Source organism: Bos taurus, chromosome 1, assembly GCF_002263795.3.
Source record: "Bos taurus isolate L1 Dominette 01449 registration number 42190680 breed Hereford chromosome 1, ARS-UCD2.0, whole genome shotgun sequence".
Lineage (NCBI taxonomy): Eukaryota > Metazoa > Chordata > Mammalia > Artiodactyla > Bovidae > Bos > Bos taurus.
Window position 1 is genome coordinate 69,804,306 of NC_037328.1, and position 24,339 is coordinate 69,828,644.

Below are 24,339 nucleotides of genomic sequence, written 5' to 3' on the forward strand. Positions count from 1 at the left end.
GATGGGGAAACAGTGTCAGACTTTATTTTTGGGGGCTCCAAAATCACTGTAGATGGTGATTGCAGCCATGAAATTAAAAGACGCTTACTCCTTGGAAGGAAAGTTATGACCAACCTAGATAGCATATTCAAAAGCAGAGACATTACTTTGCCAACAAAGGTCCGTCTAGTCAAGGCTATGGTTTTTTCCAGTGGTCATGTATGGACGTGAGAGTTGGACTGTGAAGAAGGCTGAGCGCTGAAGAATTGATGCTTTTGAACTGTGATGTTGGAGAAGACTCTTGAGAGTCCCTTGGACTGTAAGGAGATCCAATCAGTCCCTCCTAAAGGAGATCAGTCCTGGGTGTTCTTTGGAAGGAATGATGCTGAAGCTGAAACTCCAGTACTCTGGCTACCTCATGCAAAGAGCTGACTCACTGGAAAAGACTCGGATGCTGGGAGGGATCGGGGGCAGGAGGACAAGGGGACGAAAGACGACGAGATGGCTGGATGGCATCACCGACTCGATGGATGTGAGTCTGCGTGAACTCCGGGAGTTGGTGATGGACAGGGAAGCCTGGCGTGCTGCGATTCATGGGGTCGCAAAGAGTCGGACACGACTGAGCGATTGAACTGAACTAAACTCTGCATTTAAGTTAAATGAGCAAGGTGACAATATCCTGCCTTGATGTACTCCTTTTTCAATATTGAACCTGTCAGGTGTTCCACGTCCAGTTCTAACTGTTGCTTCTTGTCCTGCATACAGATTTCTCAGGAGACAGCTAAGGTAGTCTGATATTTCAATATTCCACAGTTTGTTGTAATCCACACAATCAAAGGTTGTAGCATAGTCAATAAGACAAAAGTAGATTTGGGGGGGAATTTCTTTTCTTTTTCTATGATCCAGCGGATGTTAGCAATTCAATCTCTGGTTCCTCTGCCTTTTCTAAATCCAGCTTGTACACCTGGAAGTTCTTGGCTTATGTACTATTGAAGCCTAGCTTGAAGGGTTTTGTGCATAATCTTGCTAGCATGTAAAATGAGTGCAACTGTAATTTGCAACATTCTGTAATTTGAACATTCTTTAGCACAGTCCTTCACAACTGGAATGTAAACTGATCTTTTCCAGTCCTCTGGCCACTGCTGAGTTTTCCAAAGCTGCTGATATATTGAGTGCAACACTTTAACAGCATCATCTTTTAGGATCTGAAATAGTTCAGCTGGAATTTCATCATCTCCACTGTTTTATTTATAGTAATGCTTCCTAAGGCCCACTTGACTTCACACTCCAGGACTCTTAGGTGAGTGACCACACCATCATGGTTTTCTGGGTCATTAAGAGCTTTTTGTACACTTCTTCTGTGTATTCTTGTCATCTTTTCTTACTCTCTTCTGTTTCTGTTAGGTTCTTGCAGTTTTTGTCCTTTATTATGCCTATCTTTTTGCATGAAATGTTTCCTTGGTATCTCCAATATTCTTAAACAGATCTCTAGTCTTTTCCATTCTATTGTTTTCCTCTATTTCTCTGCATTGTTCATTTAAGAAGGTTTTCTTATCTCTCCTTGCTATTCTCTGGAACTCTGCATTCAGTTGGGTATATCTTTCCCTTTCTCCTTTACCTTTCATTTCTCTTCTTTTCTCAGCTATTTGTAAGGCCTCCTCAGACAGCCACTTTGCCTTCTTGCATTTCTTCTTGCAGATGGTTCTGGTCACCATCTCCTTTACAATGTTAGAAACCTCCATCTATAGTTAGTTCTTCAGGTACTCTGTATACCAGATCTAGTACCTTGAATCTATCTGTCACCTCCACTGCATGTATAATCATAAGGGATTGGATCTAGGTCATAATTGAATGGCCTAGTGGCTTTCCCTACTTTCTTCAATTTGAGCCTGAATTTTGCAATAAGAAGTTGATGATCTGAGCCACAGTCAGCTCCAGGTCTTGTTTTTGCTGACTGTATAGAGCTTCTCCCATCTTCAGCTGCATCGTAGTTTTCTAGATCATACTTAATGACGGAAACAAAAATTTATACTGATACTTAATTACATTTAAAAGATGGTTAAAAAAAAAAAAAAAGTCAAGATGGTAAAAAAAGGCAAATGAGAAGTGAAGTTTCCACATGACAACTGAAGCAGTAAAGTACTGATACCCGGAGACTGCTATAAGTCATATATACACTAGTAATAACTACAACAGCCACTACAAAATCTATACCAAAACAGACTCAAAACTATAAATATTTTACAAATTATGAAAGACAGAATCTTAAGAAATGTTTTAGTAATCTGCAGGATGGAAAGAAGAGAGAAACAAAAAGCCAGAGAAAATTACAAAATAATAACAATAAAAAGGCAGATTTAAGTGTTAATACTTATCAGTAATTACCTTAAATGTTGATGGTCTAAACAGACAAATCAAGAGAGACTGGAAGAATATATTTCTGAAATGGCCCACTATATACTACTAACAAGAAATTCAGTAACATATATTGAAAGTAAGAAGAATGGAAAAGCTAGGATGGTTCGTTTGTTTTTTATCAGAGAGGCTGTATTAATAACACAAGCAACCAACAGGGTTAGCTTGATGTACACAGAATAGTCCACCCAACAACAGCAGAACACATATTTCTTTTCAAACATCCATGGAATATTCACAAAGACAGATTATATCCTGGGACATAAAACAAACCTCAACAAATCTATAAGAATCAAAATAAAATAGGAGGTACATTATATAACAATATTAGACTCAAACTAGAAATCAGTAACAGGAAGACAACAGGAAAATTTCTGAACACAAATGAATAAACACTTTTTAAAACTTCATGGGGTTCCTCCAATTAAAAAAGAAAAGTAAAGTGGAAAAACAAAGTCCATGGGTCAAAGACAAACACTCAAAGAAAAATTTTAAATATGTACATAAAATGAATGAAAATAAAAACATAACATGTCAAAATGTGGGATGCAGCTAAATCAGTAGTTAGGAGGAAATTTGTAGCAGTAAGTGCTTACATTAGAAAAGAGGAAAGATTCAAATCAATACCTTAATTACTTAAAAGAAACTTTAAAAAAAAAGGCAAAATATAAATCCAAAGCAAGCAATAGAAAGCAAACAATGAAGAGCAGAAATCAACAAAATTCAAAATAGGAAAACAGAGAATATCATTGAAGCAAAAATTTTACATTCCTCTACCATCACTAACAAAAACAAAGAGACAAGACACAAATCCAATATTAAGATTGAAACAGGGATAGCACTAAGATCTTGCAGAACTTGAAAAGATAATAAGGAAGGTTTCCCTGGTGGCACAGTGGTTAAGCTTCCACATTGTATATGCAGGGGGCCAGGGTTCGATCCCTGGTCACAGAACTAGATCCCACATGCCACAACTAACAGTCCACATGCCACACTAAAAAGATCCCACATACCACAACAAAGATCAAAGATCCTGTGTGCCGCAACTAAGACCCAGCACAGTCAAATAAATAAATATTAAGTAATATTAATACCATGGGAATACTACAAAACAACTTTACACTTTTAAACTGGACACAGAAAAAAACTGAACAATTTCTCCAATTCATACAACTGAAACTAAACCAAAATGAAGCCAATAATCTAAATAATTCTATAACCAGTAAAGAAAAATTAACTAACTGACAAAGCAGAAAAATAATTCAAAGGAGAAAGGATAGCCTTTTCAACAAACAATGCTGGAACGAGTGGGTAAAAGATCCACCTGTGATGCAGGAGATGCAAGTTCAACCCCTAGGTCAAGAAGATCCCCTGGAGGAGGGCATGACAACCCACTGGAGTATTCTTGCCTGGAGAATTTCATGGACAGAGGAGCCTGGCAGGCTGTGGTCCAGGGGGTCACAAAGAGTCAGATACAACTGAAGGGATTGAGCATGCATGCATGCACATGCCAAATAAAAGTCTAGGCCTAAACCTCACAACCACATATAAAAATTATTTCAAAAAGGATGATGAACATAAACATAAAACTACAGAATTTTTAGAATAAAAATTAGGTCTTCAAGACCTAAAGAAAAGGTTCTTGGGCTTGGCACCAAAAGCATATTCTGTAAAAATAAATAAACCAAACTTCATCAAAATAAAAAACATGCTACCCTATGAAACGATGCTCACCATTGCTAATTATTAGAGAAATGCAAATTAAAACTACAATGAAGTACCACTTCACACCAGTCAGAATGGCCATCATTAAAAACCATACAAATAAATGTTGGAAAAAAGGGATCCCTCTCACACTGTTGATGGGAATGTACATTGGTGCACCCATTATGAAAAACAGTATGGAGCTTCCTCAAAGAATTAAAAACAGAGTCGCCATATGATCCATCAATACCACTCCTGAGCATATATCCACACAAAATTATAATTTGAAAAGATTACATGCACCCTTATGTTCACAGCAGCACTACATACAACAGCCAAGACATCGAAGCAACTTAAATGTCCATCAACAGATTAATGGATAAAGAAGATGTGGTATAGATACACAATGGAATACTACTTGGCCATTAAAAAGAGTGAAATAACACCATCTGCAGTAACACGGATGAAAAATGAAAAGTGAAAGTCACAAAGTCGTGTCCGACTCTTTGCCACCCCAAGGACTAAACAGCCCATGGAATTCTTCAGGCTAGAATACAGGAGTGGGTAACTATCCCTTCTCCAGTGGATCTTCCCAACCCAGGGATGGAACCCAGGTCTCCTGAATTGCTAGAGGATTCTTTAACAGCTGAGCTACCAGCGAAGCCCATAGTTACACAACGGAGTACCGCTCAGCCATAAAAAAGGAATGAACTAACACCAACTGCAGTAACATGGATGAACCTAGAGATTATTATATTAAATCAGAAAGAGAAAGACAAACACCATATCATATCACTTATACGTGGAATCTAAAATACAACACAAATGAATAGATCTACTTAACAGAAATAGACCCACTCACAGATGTAGAAAAGACTTATGGGTGCCAAGAGGGGGTGAAGGTGGCAGAAACCAATACAACATTGTAAAGCAATTATCCAAAATAACTAAATTTTTTAAAATGCTGAGAACTGACTAAGTTTGGCAATCTCTATAACAGTAATGTATTAATACCAATGTCAAATTCCTAACTTCAATGTCTCACCATTGGGGTCAAGCTGGGTAAAGGATACACAGGACTCCACTATTTGCAACTTCCTGAGTTTATAATTATTTCAATTTAAAGTGTTTTTAAAAATTATGTGAGTTGAGAGACAGGGTGCAGAAGCAAAGATGAAATAAGACTGGCCATTAATTGCTAACTGTTGAGGCTAGTCTGGTATATAGCAGTTCGTAAGAATGCTGCATTTTTTATCTTTTTAAATTTTTCATAATAAACAGTTAACAAAAAAATAAGATGCCATATCTCAAAACATTAACAGTAGTGTATTCCAGTTAGTGATTTTATTCTTTTTACTAAAAAGCATTTAAAATTTTTCTATAAAAAAAATTTCTTGTATTTCTTAAATAAAACAATTTTATAAAAACCTTTGCTCATATTGGTCTTCTGTCCTACTTGGTTTCCTCATTTTTAAAAAGCAGCACCACAGAAAACATTTTTTAACTTAAAAAGAACTTCATATTTCTTCCTCCAACAATACAGCACTTAATTTGAAATACCCAATTTAAATATCTAATTTATATTTCATTCAATTGCATTTCACCTCAAAGTTCCAGTATATTTTTCTAAAATTAACTGAATCTTGCTAAAATAGATTTACAATCAGTACAATAACTGACCATTACAGTAATCCTCACAAAATAGATGTCTAAATTCAAGACACCCTGAGACATTTTAACAATTCTAGTTGGATTTGCATCTGCAATACTGCCAACGATATCCTAATTAACTCCAAATTGCTTTTAAATTGTATGTGGCCTTTTTTAATTTTTCAAAATTTTTTTAAAAAGAAGATGCTGAAAAGTTTACAATGGTTAACAAAACCATGCTGAAGAATTCAACAACATGGGAATATGAAAAAGTAACAATGATTTAGTGAATACTGAGATTCTCATGATGCAATTTTTAAAATCTTAATTATTTAAATTTATCAACCAAAAGTTACAAAATACCATTTCCCTCAGTAATAATTAAAATGAATTTTAATTAAGTAAATTAAAATTAAATTATAATAGAAATAACAAGACCTGAGCTCTCCATATCCGTAGAACCTCTCTGAATCTCTCTGAAACTATTTCCTTAGCCACATACTCAGTTATACTTGTTAACCTTTCCACTCCAAAATCCTATTAACTCATGCTCTAAAATATACTTCATAACCTCTGACCCATGATCATTCTAATGACAACTCTAAGAAAAGATTTATAACAGATCTGATATAGAGATATCAATTACATGACAAATTATAAGTAGAATATCACCCACAATAATTAAATCAGGGCTTCTCAACACCAACACTACTGACACTGCACTGGCTAATTCTTTGTTGTGGGGGTTATCATGTGCATTGTAGGATGTTTACTATCTACCCACTAGATACCAACAGAATCCCCCAGCATGACAACCAAAAATGTGTTCAGACATTGCCAAAACCATCTCTCATGGAGAACTGTATTAAGATTAAAAATTTCCAGGGTTCTTTGGAGATGAGAAGCAGGAAGAAGAATGTTTCTGTGACACAGGAGGAAAAGTAAAAGGAAAGACTAGAAATGAACAAAACAAATCATAGCTAGTAATTATAATGAAAATAGCAATACAGAAAGCTGAGAAGAAAATTCACAGGTATTCCATCAGGACCTTTGTAAGCATCTTCAACAAAGACCACTGAAGATTTTTTACTTAGAAATTAATGAAATTAACATAATTCCTCTTCTCCCTAGCATTTATGAAGCTAAACATCCTCAGGTTACCAACTATTCTTCAACCACTGAGAACACCCACTTGAAAAACTCATCTCCCACAGTTAAATATAATAAGCATCTACGTTTCAATCAAATGTAAATATGCTACAAATGCCATGAAAAGCAACACGAATATCCTCAAATCCTTTTTGTATTTAAAGAATGGAGAAACTACATACATCTAAGTGCTACAAAGATTAAACGTTCACACATTCCCTTTCTGGCTCTTTAATACTTAGTATAAAATCAACTCGGCCATATTTTCCACCAAACAGACAAATACCCAGTTTCCTTAGTCTATTCTTGGATAGGTCACCAGACTGGGAATAAGAGACCCGGAGTCTATTCCCAGCTGCAAACAGACTGGTAATCTCAAGCAAATTATTCACTCAGGTTAAGGTTCTACACCCATATCACGCTGACAACACTGAAAATCTGCCCAGAAACAAGCCCTGAGCAACCTAGAACTTCTTCCTGCACCCAAAGGACAACTGCAAACGTATTTTTAGATTTCTTAAATCTAAAAATCTGAACAGGATTTTATTTATAGCAACATTTAACATACTTGAAATTTCAAAACTGTGTGGTGCCTTTATCATCGCCCTTTGTAAAATTAGTAAGAAACGCTCTTTTTAAAATCACACCGTGCCCAACTGTGTAAAACTCTATATGCAAACTACACCAATCATAATTTATGTAAAACAAAACAAAACAAAACAAAAAAGCTGTTTTTAACGCAAGCTCTTGGTAAGGGCTTTAACTTTTTCATTTCCTAACTTTATCTAGTCTAAGACACAAATAGTTCTTTCTTGGCACTGTAAAAAATGCTTTACGAAGTCTGGAGAGACAAAGTGTGCCCTACAGCCTAATTCTGGAAAGGCCTTTAGGACTGTTCTTACCACTAAACATGCAGGTTTTAGTAGCGCAACCAATATAAGGATAGATACAAGCGTACATTTTTTGCTCTTGATACCAAGTAAAAAAAGTGTCTAGTAGACCCAAGTTACCCGTCTGACCTTTTCGCACACCGTAAAACTGTAAACACAGTACAGTCCAACATAAGATTTGTTAAAAAAAAAACAAAACAAAAACACACAGGGTTAGGACCGAAAGGAGGGTGTCAATTAACGTTCGTCGGCACCCGCTGTCAGGCAGACACTTGTTAGCCGCCGAGAAGTCACTCACAAAGTTTGCCATCTCGCTGGGGGAAGGGGCCTGGACTGCGCCACGGGCCCCGACCCGGAAGACGGGTGTCTGCAAGGCCCCACCGCCCGCCGAGGCCCGGGCGCACCAGCCACCCCAGCAGGAAAAGCCCCAGCTTCTCGGCCCCGCTCCGCCGCCTCTCTGCCCACGGGCGCACTCACGCACGCGCGCGCACTCTCTCACTCCCGTACACACAACAAAAGGAAGCCGTGCGAGCCGCGTGCGGAGGTTTGCTCGGGCGCTCAGGGAAGCCCCTCCTCCCGGCCCCCACCGCGCCGCCCCGGGCCTGCTCGCTCGCTGGAGCGCCCCCCGAGGGCCCGAGGGTGCGCGGATCCCGGAGGCCCGAGTCCCACCGGCCCGGCCCGCCTCCACTCCGCTCGGCCGCGCTCGCAGGCAGCTGCGGCGGCTCTGGGCCCACCACGCGCGCAGCTCCGCCTGCCGCTGAGCCGAGCTCCGGTGAAATTCCGCGCGGGCGAGCCTGGGCTCCCTACTTCCCGGGTTTCTTAAGAAATAAAACTATTACACTGAATTATCCTTGGTAAAAGTCCCCCTCCCCACCGAACCACTATCAAAAGTAGTATTTAACACAACATTCCTTACAATAAATCTTTTCCAGTAACCTCTTCTTTAATCTTCCTCTTAACTCTTCCTTCCACACCTTAGTTTACTCCTTTTACTTTTCCCTTGCCTTCCTGTTTTCAACCTGTGAGCTGCATTTTCTCAAAAGAATTATCTTCCCCAAACGGTCTTTTCAATTTTACTCTTTTGAAATTTACTTTTCTAATAATAACAAGCTTTCTCCTAAATCCCTTCCATTATATATCCCACTTAACTACACAAACTTCTCCACAAATACCTTCTTTAATTTTTATCAGCATCTACCAAATCAATTCATAAATAACTTTCTCAGGCACTGCATTTTTTGTTTGATCCTACGATCCCTCAAAGCTAACATCCCCAAACTTAACACACAAATTTGCCCCAAATGGCCCTCAAATTTTGTGAAACTGTGCCAGACAGGCTACCGAAGTCACTGAAAAAATCTACTTCCTAAACATACCCTAATAACTATCTTTCCAACTACTCTCTACCAATTCATTTGAATCACTCATAATAAGACTACCATATTTATTTCCCCAAAGACTCTAATTATAGAACCTAATCAAATTAACACATTATCTCTATCATTATATGTATCTACATATGCAGGTGTGTATGTACGTGTTGACAAATATACAGGGCACCCTGCAAAACAGCAACTGTGTATTTCATTCTAATCCCTTATATACTGGATCCTCTCAAATTTACAATGAAAACTCCTTCACATGAACCAAGATTTTCAGGCATCCAACCCCTATCTTGTGAAGTCATTTATCTATGTTAAATTAATTTATCACTTTAAAACATACGGTCACCATTTCTCCTATAATCATTCCTCATATCTTAAGATATCCATCATTGGTCTAACCCACACAATCCACTCAAAGACTCAGAGCATACCCCCACTCGCCAAGGCCTGTATAAGGCAGGTCCTAGAAACAATTCTTGGAGAAGGAAATGGCAACCCCCTCCAGTATTCTTGCCTGGAGAATCCCATGGATGGAGGAGCCTGGTGGGCTACAGTCCACAGGGTCGCAAAGAGTCAGACACGACTGAGCGACTTCACTCACTCACTCACAGAAACAATTCTAGACTACTGGCAGATTACAGTAAAGTCGTGAATTGAACAAGTGACATCCTTGGGTCATCTTAGGCCTTCAAAGCTCTGGGTGGTCTCCATAGGTTCTTCATTATTAAATTTGGTGACTAAATGTAGATATAAGAGAAAAAGGCTGAATGACCAAGAGCTAGATTCTGAAACTAATTCTGAAGCAAAGCTGCCCTAGGATGGAAAACCAAAACTATATTTCGTGCTTTGTCGTATTTTTCTCACTGCCGCTAAATAAGCTCTCTCTTGTCTGGCTGAGTCGCGTTGCTGTGCGCCTGAAACCATCACAGCTTTGTTAATCGGCTATACTCCAATATAAAATAAAAAGTTAAATAAATAAACACGTTCTCTTTCCATGAAACATAAAGGAACATCAAAAACCCTGATCTGAACAGGGAGAGTCAGGAAGTGTTCTTTGCTCAGAGACTGAAAGATGAAAGAGTTCATTAACCATGTGAAGAATATAATGCAAATAGTAAGGATTTAAAGCATACAGCATTTTTCCCTTAATGGTTTAAAATGCCAATTACTGGGACCAGAGCATGGTACTAATGGAGAATCTCTAAAAGCACAGTTAGGTAAGCACTTCAGAGTCAAGTCTTTGATAGTACAAGGGAAATGTTAACAGAAGACAAAGTCTGACAAAAATCAATTCTACTGTATAAAAGGAGAAGCAAAAGTTGAAGAGCAAAGATGCAAGCCAAAACACTGAAGGCCTGGTCTAGGTCTTGTTCAGTCACTAAGTTGTGTCCATCTCTTTGCAACCCCACGGGCTACAGCACGGAAGATGATGAAGGTTTCATGCCCTGAGGTGATAATGCTGCAGATTTACAACAAAACAAAAAAGGAAGCAATGGTTCAGTTTTAGCTATATTGTGGCTTTGGAACTGGCAACACTGCTCCTCTAGAAATGTTCAACAAATGATAAATAATCAGAAATAAAATAGGCCATATTTAGAACCATACATTTATATGCTCTCTCTTGTCTGGCTGAGTTGCGTTGCTGCGCTCCTGAGACTATCACAACTTTGTTAATCGGCTCTACTCTAAATAAAAAGTTAAGTAAAAGTATTTTTCAGGTAATAAATGAAATGAGAAGACAGAGCAGACCAACTTCCTAAACACACTAAGAAATATATCAGATAAAAGTCACAGACAAAAAGAAACTACAGAAGCCACTTTAGATCCCTTAAGACACTTCCTTTTACCATCCACCCCACGTTTTCCATTTTATACCTGAACCTCTTTACATATACAAATTATTACCACACAATTTTTGCAGAATTGTGGTTTTTGAGGCACTCAAGGAGAGATCAAAAATCTTAATGTCTCTATCATTCATCATTTTTTAAAAAACAATTATACATGACATAGTATCTATCACCTTTATAATAACATCATGGATAGCAAGGACTGTCCTCACATGCACAGAGAAGGAATAGGGTTCTGGCTTTGTTTCTTAGGTGGCATTATGTTTCCTCCATATTTTCTCCGTTACAAGCTACTCACTGTCCTCTTCATCTTACTTATTCCTATTCAGGTCAACTCCAATCTCTTTTTTTATTATTATTATTTTTTTTTTATTTGAAGGATAATTGCTTTACAAGATTTTGTTGTTTTCTGTCAAACCTCAACATGAATCAGCCATAGGTATGTATACATATATTCCCTCCCTTTTGAACCTCCCTCCCATGTTCCTCCCCATCCCTCCCCACTAGACTGATACAGAGTCAACTTCAATCTCTGCATTCATGTCTATCAATTTACTAGCTTCTCTATCAGCTTGTCCATGTTCTACTGTCAACAAATTACCATGTCTTTTGACTTTCATATTAGTAACCTCCACCTCAGCTTTTTTTCCCCCTTTGTCTCCTTTCTAATCCACAAATATCTCTCAGTTGAATTTATCTCACATGAATGGTTACGATTTTGCAAGTATAATTTATTTATAAAAAACTTAAAGAGTGAATGAAACAAATCCATCTTTTTATCTCCATCCTCATGCTACAACAATTCAGATCACTTCTATCTCTTATCTGGATAGCCCCTCATCTTGTCTCAAGTTTGGCTTTTCTTGGACAACCTGCTTCACAGAACTTAGCTATCCATTCTTCCACTCCTTCAGCTTGATAAAAGCACCAATTGCTTTTTGTTCCCCAAGGCCACTCCCATTGTTTTATCACCAGAAAATCTCTTTGCAGTTCACATTACTCACTTAAACCATTCTATCTGCAGCATCTACCAAGCTCCAGAATCCCTCCCACCTTGCTCCCCACAAAGAAGTCAGTCCTACTTTGTCCCACATTCAGCCACTATTCTCAGTGACCGAGGTGCTGAAGACCTTTCTGCACATTACACAGACCTTCCTCAACTCCCAAGACCTGCATGTGCACTTCAGCCACTTACAGATATATACTGAGAACAGGACATCAACTGGAAGTGCAGCGCCACTAGGACTATAACGTTAGAGACCTTTTTTTTTTAACCACAACTACTTTATTTTCTAAGTCTACACCTGCTCTTCACCTCCTTCTGGCTTCACTTATCTCCCTACACAATTTAAATCTGTCCATCAACCATTTTAATATTGCCCTCTCCAGAATACCATGACTTCCCATTACATTCACCATGCATTTCCCCAAGGAAAGACAATCTTCACCATCTGTTTTATCCACACCCACACACTGAGTGTTAAGCATCACCAGAAAGCTACGAAATCTTCTACAACTGACTTATTCTACATACAACTCTCCATCTCATTGACTAATCCAAATCATTTTCATATTTAAATCCTTAATCTCATCAAGTAATCTCTTCCATAATATTCTCTCAGATCACAATTTCTCCACCTGTAATCAAATCCTCTTTATATAGCTTCTAAAATGCTGTATCTTTTCATCCATCTGTTACTTCTTGCCTTCAGTTTTGGAAGAAGAGTTGTTCCTCCTTCTTAAAATAAACTTAAGACAATTCCTATAGCTGATGCTTCCATATTCTCCCAACTCACTCAGTCCTTTAACCCTATGGACCCTGGTCTCCAAACTACTCTCTTGAAGACCAAAAAAATTCCATGTACCAAATCCCATGGCTCACCACCCAAGTTCTTAATCTTTTTGGCAATGACACTTGAACTACCTCCTTTTCTGGGGCTTCCTAGGTGGCGCTAGTGGTAAAGAATCAGCTTGCCAATGCAGGAGACATGAAGAGGCGTGGGTTTGATGCCTGGGTCTGGAAAATCCCCTGGAGAAGGGAATGGCTACCCACTTCAGTATTCTTGCCTGGAGAATCCCATGGACAGAGGAGCCTGGCAGACAACAGTCCATAGGGTAAATAAAGAGTCAGACACAACTAAAGCAACTGAGCATACAGGCATGCACACACAACACAGAATTCTACTCCGGTCTCTCTGGTTGCTTCTTCTGTCTCCAGTGACTACTAGTCCTCTTTTTAGCCCAAAGAATGGGTCTTTTCCCAAGTTCTGTCCAGGAGTTTTCTCCAGTTCTCTGCTTCTCAGGGTTTCATCCCTTACTGCTGTTTCTACATTTTCTCTCCTCTTATGGATACCTGGAGAAGGCAATGGCAACCCACTCCAGTACTCTTGCCTGGAAAATCCCATGGACGGAGGAGCCTGGTAGGCTGAAGTCCATGGGGTCGCTAAGAGTCGGAGACGACTGAGCAACTTCACTTTCACTTTTCCCTTTCATGCATTGGAGAAGGAAATGGCAACCCACTCCAATGTTCTTGCCTGGAGAATCCCAGGGACGGGGAAGCCTGGTGGGCTGCCGTCTATGGGGTCGAACAGAGTCGGACACGACTGAAGTGACTTAGCAGTATGGATACCTTCCCCCAGCTGCCCCAAATGATCTTTAAATCATTACCTTCTGCTACAATCTAACGTATTCCTGAGGAATTAGAATATATAGTTTATTGCTTTTAAACTAAATTCTTCAATGGTTGTTTCAAATTACATTTCAATCATTAGTCCAGATAATTTTATAGCCATCAGCACCCTACCAAACCCAGAGTTAGTAGCTCTGTACTAACTCTGTACAACTGTACGTATATATTCCCAAATCTCCATTGGAACTCTTTCCTCAGCTGGAGCAGTATTTTTAACTCTAGCTAGACAATACCCTGGAGAAGGCAATGGTACCCCACTCCAGTACTCTTGCCTGGAAAATCCCATGGATGGAGGAGCCTGGTGGGCTGCAGTCCATGGGGTCGCTAAGAGTTGGACACGACTGAGCGACTTCACTTTCACTTTTTCACTTTCAGGCATTGAAGAAGGAAATGGCAACCCACTCCAATCCCAGGGGCAGAAGAGCCTGGTGGGCTGACGTCTATGGGGTCGCACAGAGTCGGACACGACTGAAGTGACTTAGCAGCAGCAGCAGACAATACCCCTTGGATACTTCCATTGGTGCCTCACACACTGGTCAATGTGTCTTAAAACCAAAGTAGCCATTCTTCCCCATCAACATGGTTCTGCTAAGGGATATAATAATTTCTTTTAATGACACCACCATTCTTACAGTCACCCAAATTAAAAACCCTGGAGTTCCCCTTTTGTTTTTCTCCACTGTTTCCCAAAAGCCCTTTTGCCATCAAATCCTTCAATCTTTCTTTCAATTATTTCTTACATGGCTCCCTTTCCCTTTATTCCCATTACCACCATCCCAACTTTGATTCTCAGTACTTCACACTTCTGTCATAGCCTTCTTTGTCTTCTAGTTACTAGGTTCTCTTCATTGCAAAAAAACCCCAGAGAAACGAACAAAACAGGTAACCAGATAAACACTCTTAAACCCACTCAAAAATCAATGGTTCTCCACTACATACCGAGTCAAGTTAAAACTCTATTTCCAAAAAATAGAAACTACTCAATTTTCCAATAATCATGGAATAGATAAACACTCTGGTATATTCACATAATGAACCCCAAAGAGCAATGAAAAAGAATGAATCTCACAGTCATATGGTGAGCACAGGAAACCAGATACAGAAGTATGATTCCCCTAATATGAAAACATAACAAAACTATTCTGTGTGACAGAGGTTAGTATAGTAATTACTTTTGGTTGAAGGCGGCATAAACTTAGAGGAGACACATGAGGAAACCTTCTGGGATGTTAAGAATGTTTATACTGAACTGGGTGATGATTACATAAATGTAAACCTAAGAGAAACAATTAAACTGTACTCAAGATTTGAGCGTTCTATATAAGTCATTTCCCAACAAATTTTTAAGAACCACTTTAGCCTGGATATTTAGGTATCTATTTAACTTTTATTTTCCTCCATTCATCAACATGAACCCTAAATTCCAGTTCATGTAGACCACCAATTACTTAATATATCCAGAATTTTTCTATCAGTCATATCACTTCTTTCTGGAGTGCCAACCCTCACCATCATGCCTACTATAATCTTATTTATCCTTCAAGCTCTAAGCTATGTACCAATTCTTCACAAAGTTGAATCTGCCATAGTACTTCTGTCAGACAGATGTGTACACATTTTTGTTCCAGGACAAACTCTTGAAGAATATGAACATGTTTACATCATATATAAATGTGTATCCTTCACACGGCCTACCATAGAACCTTGCACACAGTAAGTATATAAAATTATTTCCTGACTGAATAAATCCGGGCAGATCATCAAAAGCACCCTCCAATCTAACCCCTCCTTCTCAAAACCATCTATCACTGTCTTCACTCACAGTTCATTGCTCGGCTTACCTATTTAATCATTCAACAAACAACTGAGAACCTACTCATGCAGGAAACTGTATCTATTCTAATGTACCCCACCAAACTATCCAAAGATGTAATCCAATTGCAGTTGCTGCCTTTTACATCTTTCCCCAACTCTCATTTCCTAGTCATCTTCCCCTCTTCACTCCATCCAATCAAATCTCACACCTTCATTTATAATCCTCCTGTTATCAAACGAATTCAAGCCCGTCTTAGCTTCTCCTGTAGCCTCCAAACTGGGCTTTCCTCACCTCCAGTCATACTCTGCCACCACACTATCCCCAATCTATCTTGTATGGTATGGCTATCATCAGACTAAGGTATCTAATACATAGTCCTTGATTCAATTCTCTACTCAAAAAAGTTCAATAGCTGTACAGTAATGATATATGTTAGCATGCTTTAAATCCTAGATTAACATACTTTAATCCTCAAACCCTCACAATAACCCTTGCCAGAAGGTGTAATGATTATCAATTTCCTGATGAGAAAACTGGGTCTCAGAAAGGAAGTAATTCTCTCCACAACCATCGTGGAGGTAAACAGAAGGGCCAAGACTAAAACCTAGCTTGCTTGCTTACCAAGCACAGCACTATGTCATATCAAATACAAACTACTTAGCTTAGCTTTCAAGGCCATCCATTTTCAACTCAACCCCAACTGAGCTTTCCTATCTTATACCATACTCATTAACTCTTTATTACAAATTACAGGTTATGATCAATTAATTCATCATGAAATCAGTTTAGTAAGTGACAGCCATCCTTTTTTTCTTTTTAGTCAAAGAGAACAAGAGAAAACATACAGTGCCTCCACCGTGGTAAGGACAGTTACTGTTATTGAAACTTTGTGTTCTAAACATACACACATTCATACATGCATATATTAGGTGAAGATGTGAAACATTTTCCTTACTGTGGACCATAGTAAAATTAAAAAAAAAACTAAAACCAACACACTCGTCTCCACATCTCCTTGACTTCTCACCACCACATTTTTGCTTCCTCAGGTTGGAATGTTCTTTCGAGTAATTTCTGCCAGTTGGAATCCCTATCCCTTCAAAGACTAGCTAAAATGTCACTTCCATGCTACTAAATGCCGTCCCAGGCTTTCCCTTAATCAAATGTTTTTTCCACCTTTTAACTTTAGTAACATTTGGTACTTTTCTCCTAATATATTTGTGATCATACTGTGTAGTCTTCTGTGCTCAAGTCTAGCCCCTCTATTAGAATTAAGTCCCAAAGGATTTATCCTTGAGTGCATCTAACAATGCTTTTGCACATAACAAATGTGCATTATCTGTTGACTAAAGAAAACTCACCCCTTTACTTTCTGAAACTTGTTATAAATCATCATCATAATTTCCACTACATTTCAAACTTTTGAAACTCTCATCCTTCAAAGTCTTATCATCTTCCTCTCAAAATCAGCCATTTCAAATAATCCTCTACTTTCAATCTTCTCTTGCTTCCCTTTAACAATAACCTGTCACATATCAATAACTTTTTTTCTTTCAGAATCATATTTTCCATCAAACAACACCATTTCTTCTCCATCTGCTTATATTCCACTTTATTCCTAGTTCTTCAACATCCATAATGATAAGTCTTAACATTCTTTCCTTTTCTCATCAACTAGACTTCAATTATTTCAATTCATTTATGGTGAACATATTTCCGTCAGCCTCATTAAATCCTTGTAGAAAAAGCCAGGTTATGAATAAATTGAAACAAACAAAACGTATAGACAGTTCAGATAAATTATCTCAGACACTCTCATTCATTCATTTATTCAACAAACATGTGTCTACTGGATATATGCCCTCAATTTTCTTGTCTATTCTATTCTGTAATTCAGAAAGCAGCTCTGAGAAAAGCATTCAGGAAAATGCCAGGATAACAGAGCCAAGTTGACTCATTCTCTTCACTCACAGAGACCAAGTCATTTGTGGGGTATACAGGCTCAAAAAAGAAGACTAACAGTTTTACTAGATATACCTGAGAACTGACACCATCCCCCCACAAGCTGTTCCAAAGGGACCTCAAAATCTACCCAGCAAAGGTGAATCTGAAAAGGAACAAACCATTAAGAGTAGTGAAAATGAAACAGGCAGAAAGCATTCAGACAAAAATAGATTCAGACTCTAGGTTCATTCTAGGGCTGTAAGAGAAATTTGGAGCAGTTTAGTTCCTCTCCTGAGATCTCTAAGGAATCTTTTCAAATATCTAGCTAAAGTTTGGGACATGTAAATCCTCTCCCCAAACCTAAGCCAATATTCATTTCTCCATTCTCTGAACTCCTAAAGCAATTATTGTCTATAAAACTCATTTGGGAACTTAATCATAAACCATCTTGTAATGAACTGTTAACAAACAGAGCCAGAATTTATTTACATATTAAAGTCAGTGTGGTCTTCTTTAAAATAGTTACCTTGGCAGGCTACCACTTACTTATTTTTTATTCACTCCGTCTATCCAACCATCTGATGCACTTAACCAACATTCATCTAGTACCTACTGCCACTGTTCAAAGTATTTCCAAATTCCTCTTTGGAAGTATATTCCAAAGTTAATAAGTCAACCAAGAAAATCATCCCCATTTCTGTGTTACTTAAATCTAAACCAAAATTATTTTTTATTCACTCTGATACTAACAGAGCCTCGGTATTTCTAAAAATCAAATCTTTCAAACTAAAAAGATTTGTCCCAATAAGACCATTCAGAATAACATTATGCCGGTATTATTTGTAACTGTGCTATCCTAGAGTTTATGAACTCTTACAGGATAGGGACCATATTTTACTCATCTTTATAGACTCCCTCCCCTCAACAGCACACTACAAGTACTCAATAAATAAGTAAATTGGATAGAATGTGCTAGACATTAAATCAGAAAAGGTGTTCTAAAAACCTTTTAAACACTACCACTCAAAGTGACTACCAAAATACAAAAATTCCCATTTGGAGGTATACTTTTGATATTTGTTTTAAAAAATCAGTTTTCTGAAAGAACAGAGGGTTGTGGGGAGAGAATGGAGGATTGCTGGAGAGAGATGGGAGGAATGTGGGAGAAAAACAATTGTGTGAGGGACAGAAATGTTGGCTTCCCCTGTGGCTCAGTGATAAAGAATTTGCCTGCCAATGCAGGAGCCACTGGAGATGCAGGTTTGGTCCCTGGGTCTGGAAGATCCCCTGGAAAAAGAAATGGCAACCCACTCCAGTATTCCTTTTGGGAAATCCCATGGACAGAAAAGCCTGGCAGGCTACAGTCCATGGGGTCTCCAAGAATCCGACACAGCTATACGACTGACCACACAAGCGTAAGCACTGTGGAAGAGAACAGGAAATCTGGAGAAAGAAAGGGTAATTTGGAAAAGAAGGAGTAACTGTGAGAGTGACAAAGACACGGAATTTGGGGATACATGTGGAATTGTAAGAGAGATGGCAATTCTGGGAGGAAAAAGAAGAGTGGATTTTAGAAAAAGAGTTTTAGAAAAGAATAGGGAATTGTGGGGAAAAAAAGAAAAAGTCAGTTTTCTGAAATCTTACACTGTTATGGGATTACTTCACAACTGTATTTCTCCCTCTAAAAGAATAAAAATACCATAAATTCCTTGAGGGTAGAAACTTCATCTAACACTTTTTTATTAAATCCTCAAAATGAATTAGACAGATTCTTAAAACAGCTAAAGATCTCTAAGTAGTCATTTAGGCCTGAGGTAAGAAAATCAAAATTAAACCAGCCTCCAGTTTCAAACCAGATTTACTCAGATTAAACTAGCCTCAAATTAGAAGAGAACCTTTGGTCCCATCCATTAGATGTTTCTGCAGGACTATTACAGTTCCAGTCTAATCCATTCTGTTGTCTTCCCTTAAATCTAAAGGCCTTCCCCAGTCAGATAGCCCTTTGTTCTTCACTATCTCCAATACACACTCTCTCTGTCTCACACACACACATACACAATTCTGTCTGTAATACTCATAGTGCTCAGCAATTTCACAGTCCCACTACTAACAGTAAGGTGAATCCTACTTTCTATCAGTCATTCAACAAGTACTTATTAAGCACTTAAGAATCAAGCTGTTGTGAATTTTCCCAGAAATTAAAGTGTCAGCTCTAGAGCAGGTTACAATCTAGCTACTATTCGCAAAACAAACAGAAAAAATTACCATAAACAAATATAAGATTTAGCACTATAGAATCAACATGTGAATGTTGTTTTTATTCAACATGTAAGGAGGAGTCTCAAGAGCTAGGGTTACTTAAAACAAGACTCTTAAAAAGGGGAGCAAGACCTTTCTATACTCCCAATATCTGTCACCCTGACTCGGGAATGTTGAACCTCATACCAAATTTCAAAAACCAACATTTCAAGAATCTACAATAAATGAGCAGATGCTCTTTCCCACCATATTCCCAACATATCAGTGACTTAAATATGCTAATTTCCTTAATGATTGTCACAAATCTGTCTCACCAATGTACTTTAAATCTCCTTCAGAGCCAACTATATCCAAATGTCTTGAGACTTCTTTACCTTTTCTTCAGTCTCCCACAAAATTATCACCATCTCCACCATAACCTGTCCCTCATCCTCCTCTCCCTCTTACCAATTTCCCCATCCCCCAGCCCACAAAGAAACACATAATCACACTGACCCATTCTTTCCTAAAAAACATAAGACACCACCAAAGCCTGGAAAGAATAATCAAAGATCGTTTTAATCCATTCCCAGATTCCCCACACTAAAACTCTCCAGAAGCCTGTCAAAGAATTCTGCACTGTTGACCTGGTAACTACTTTTAAGAAGAACAACTATCACTGCCAAGCAACTCCCCCTCATCTCTAAGCAGCGACACTTAGGCTGCAAAGATGCTGTTTCCTACAACCTAGTCTTTCCTAAAGGTCCACCAATCTAACTTCCCTTACTCATCTCACCCAGTTTTTCCAGTCTAATTTTAAATGTTTTTTTCCTTTAAGAATATTAAATATATGACATCAAATTAAAAAGCTAAAATAATAACTATCAAAGTTTGAAAAGGAGGAGGAAAAAAAGGATAATGGCAATGACAAATCCTTTCCACTCAGAGTAAGAATAAGAAGTCTCTTGACTCCTTTTTAATGTCACTTTGATCAGTCAAGAAATAAGAATACATACATATTACCTGGAGACCTAGAGAAAAGCATGGTTAAGAACTACAAAAAATGCTTAGAAGCAGTCTCTGGAAAGTGGGGCTGTAATGGACAGGTGAGACAGGGGTTACTGCTTTTCATTATAAGCTCCCTCAGGACAATTTTTAAAATTACGTACATGTATTACTTTATATAATTTAATGGAGAGAAAACAATGATATACTTTATTTAAATCCATTAAACTTATAAAAACTAAAAGAACTGATAATATATAGTGCCAGTGAGGGGGAAGGAAACAGATCTTCTCATACTATGATGACAATAAAAATGGGTACAACCTACTATGTAATATATTGAAACTCTTAAAAAGAATGAATAACTCTATAAATGTACTGACATAGAAAGTTTTCCAATCTTTTAAAAATAATCCTGAATTATTTCTATAAAAATTTTTAATAAAAGCCCCTCTCGACTCAAATGTTAAACTGTATCCTCCTTTAGAGTTATTTCTTAAAAGAACAAATGACTGAATTTTCCCATCGCTCCCCTAAATTTCTATCTTCCCCTTTAATTCCTCCACCCTCTATATCCATAAAAGGATTTTTCATACTACTCTCTCCTCAGTTTAATTAATATTACAATGCAATGTGTATATAGTCTTTAATAATATAAAACATGAATAATTTTCAGATAAATCTTAAGGGTATGGTTTTAGCCCAGGGTTCCCTCTTGGAAATAAATCCAGTCTGGTGTGAGCTCAGCAAACCCAATAGCCTGGGTACATTTCCTGATAGGGAAATACTAATATTCCCTCCAACCTGGCTCTAGAATCACCCAGCCTCTTCAGGTTCCCCTAGACTTCAAAACAGCCAGTTCTGACCTCCTTGCAACTTCTTAAGACCAAAACAGATATCCTCATCCTCCCTTCTGCAGCTGCACACTTTGTAGGCTAATGCATTTTCTTCAATACCACCATGCCTTAGTGAGGGTATATATTCAGGAACCATGAGTGGAAAAGATCTCCAACCAGCAGAGAGGAACCAATAACCAGGGTTATGGAACCAGTCCTGTCAATCAGACTAATCTGAGCTACAAATGGGGCCTCCAAAGAAGGGCCACCATGCATGGACTCTCCCCACCATTAATTATAACCCTGTGTACTGCAACCCAAGCTGAATAACACGGCAACAGTTCTCTTGGACCAGATAAGCTGGGCAGTGAAGAAGAAAACCGCCAAGTCAAGTAATTTCCATTCCAGCATCTGCCAGTAGTGTTCAGTTCACCCAGCCACTGGTAAGTGATAATATTTCAAAATTGCTAAAATCTAAACCCTGTGGCCTAGCGAATGCCTGTAGGCCGGGCATCTTCTTAAGGTCCGCTTCAGAGATTCTCAGACTCACTGGTGCAGTTCTAAAGCTTCTCAGACCAAACTACTACACTCTGATTCTCAGTGACCCCCAACCACTGTCAGTACCCACACTTACCAGATGTCATCTTACAGAAGAGCCCAAACAGGTTCGGAACTAGGCCATCCTGGCCCATCTGGAATAACTCTTTAGTCTTTGGACCAACATTTACTAATTTTGCTACATCTGTCTATTCTATCATGCATTCTCTTCATATTCTCTGGTATTAAACACTCCCTCTTGCTTCAAACCTACCCTTTCTATTCAGGGAAACTCCTCATATCCCGTCTTTCCTTTCCTTAGAAACGCTTGAGTTCTTTCCACAACGAAATACCTAATGTATCTACACAATGAACACCCCCCGGAATCCTCAAGACTCCTCCACAGCCGCCCCCTGCATTCCTCCACCTACCTGGCATCTTCCCCTCCGGCCTCTCTCCTAGTGCACGCTCCCACTACGTTTCCTGCAAGGATTCCCTTTTCTCCAACCCCTGCCCTTCCCTTCTCCCAAAGAACACATTCAGGCAGCAACAGTGACTGAGGCCTGCGGTGCATAAAGCACTGCACCAGGCACGGCAGACAAGAGACCTGGTGTCTCCCTAGGCTTTTCACACCCACATCCAGCACCCTCGGGCCACCCCGTGCCACCATCCCACCTCCTTCCCTACCTCTGACACCCGCTTCAGGCCTCGGAGGCTGCCTTCTCGCTTCAACCACCCCCGTCATTATCCTTTCTCAACCCCCCAACCCACCATCCGCGCCCTGCTTCCTCCCGTCCCCCAACCTGCTCCTGCGTTTCCCTCGGCCTTGGCCGGTCCCGGGGCCACCCCCAGCCTCGCCACGGCTCGCTCCCCCCCGGGTCAGGCCGTTACCGCCGCGCGCTCCCCCCGCGCGCCGCCCCCTCCCCCTCCCTCGCCCTCCCCCGGGCCCGGGCCTGCCAGGCCGAGCGCTTTACCGCGGGCGGGCGCCGAGTCGCGCGGTCACCGACTGCAGGCGGCGGCAGCTTCAACCTTTCTAGGGGCCTTGAGAGGAGGGGAAGGGGGGAGGGGGGAGAACTTTTGCTGTGGCAGCTTCGGCAACAGCTCCCACCCCTGCGCCTTTCTCCTCTTCCTCCCCCTCCTCCTCCTCCTCTTCCTCCTTCTCTTCCTCCTCCCAGAGCAGTAGAGACGCAGACATGCCGCGTCTAGAGCGCCGCCGCGGTCGCCGCCACTGCCGGCGCGGTGCATTGTGGGAAGCCCCGCACATGGGAAGCGCTCCGCGGCGCCCGCCCTCCTTGGGCCGGGGACCAGGCTGAGGAGACCCAGCGTGGCTTCGATTCCGGCGCCTGCGTGTCACCAGACCGGCGTGGTCCGGGAAGCTGGCCCTGAGCCGCAGGGTCCCTTCGAGCTGGACCCGGAAGGAAAGCAATTTGAAAAAGATCAGAACTGAGGAAACGTCTTTGAGATGGGGGTCCGGCTTCAGTATAAATCAGTGCCTAACTCCCTGAGACGTGGAGGACTCAGTGGTCGGGTGCATTTCAGGCCCAGGGCAAAGGAATGGTCGGGTGGGGACCCAGGTGAAAGGTTATCTATCAGAGTTTGGGGGCTTTTTCGTTTCTCCTCTCTTCCCCAGCCCTCTCCGCTGTGACCCCCAGTCACTACCATCCCAAATGCTACCTGTCCCACAGGCGGTAGCCCTGCGCCCTTGAATCTAGAAAACCCCTTTAGTGTCTGCAAACATACGCAAGGTGTGAGCACAGGAAAGGATCAAGAGACCTAGCCCTGGATCCTATTGGGCAAGATCTTACATGGTGTTTCCCCTTCACTTAACTTCGGGCCCAAAACGTCTCTGTATGGCAAAAACTTGGTAATGGTCTATGTAGAGCTAGAATTGCACAGTTAATGTCTCAAGACTTGGAGGACCTTTAAGTGACCTTAGCCAAACTGTGACCTCCTTAATGGTGCCTTTATTCAACTAACATTTATTGGGCGCTGTGAGGTGTCGTGCATAATGCAGTGGCTTACAATTACTCATCTTTGTGTCCACACCCTAGCACAAGGTCAGCCATGTAAAATAGATGCTCAGTGAGTGTTGATTGTGAGATCAGAAAGGTATCATGGGATGAAACACCTTCATTAAGATTTCTTCATAATAGTCTGAAGATTTATTTAGCGTCTCTCTGCAATACTTAAATATAACCCCTGAGAGGAAAGGGAAAGGGAAATCATTAAAATATCTATATAACCATTTCTGG

At 39.9% G+C, this 24,339-nt stretch overlaps 1 protein-coding gene across 12 annotated transcripts in view; it reads right to left on the reverse strand.

Annotated features, from left to right (window-relative positions):
• Nucleotides 1–23,313, reverse strand: part of ZNF148 (zinc finger protein 148) — a 146,598-nt gene extending 123,285 nt beyond the window's left edge. For 5 of the 12 annotated variants that reach the window (XM_010801188.4, XM_005201416.5, XM_005201423.5 and 2 more), the window contains exon 1: nt 23,062–23,312. The gene's annotated coding sequence lies outside the window, so the exon portion shown is untranslated. Of the gene's footprint in view, nt 1–8,085; nt 8,307–22,184; nt 22,798–23,061 lie in introns of those variants that run through there. The other 7 variants (XM_024991587.2, XM_024991582.2, XM_059886238.1 and 4 more) reach the window with 4 other exon arrangements.
• Nucleotides 23,314–24,339: the final 1,026 nt, after the last annotated feature.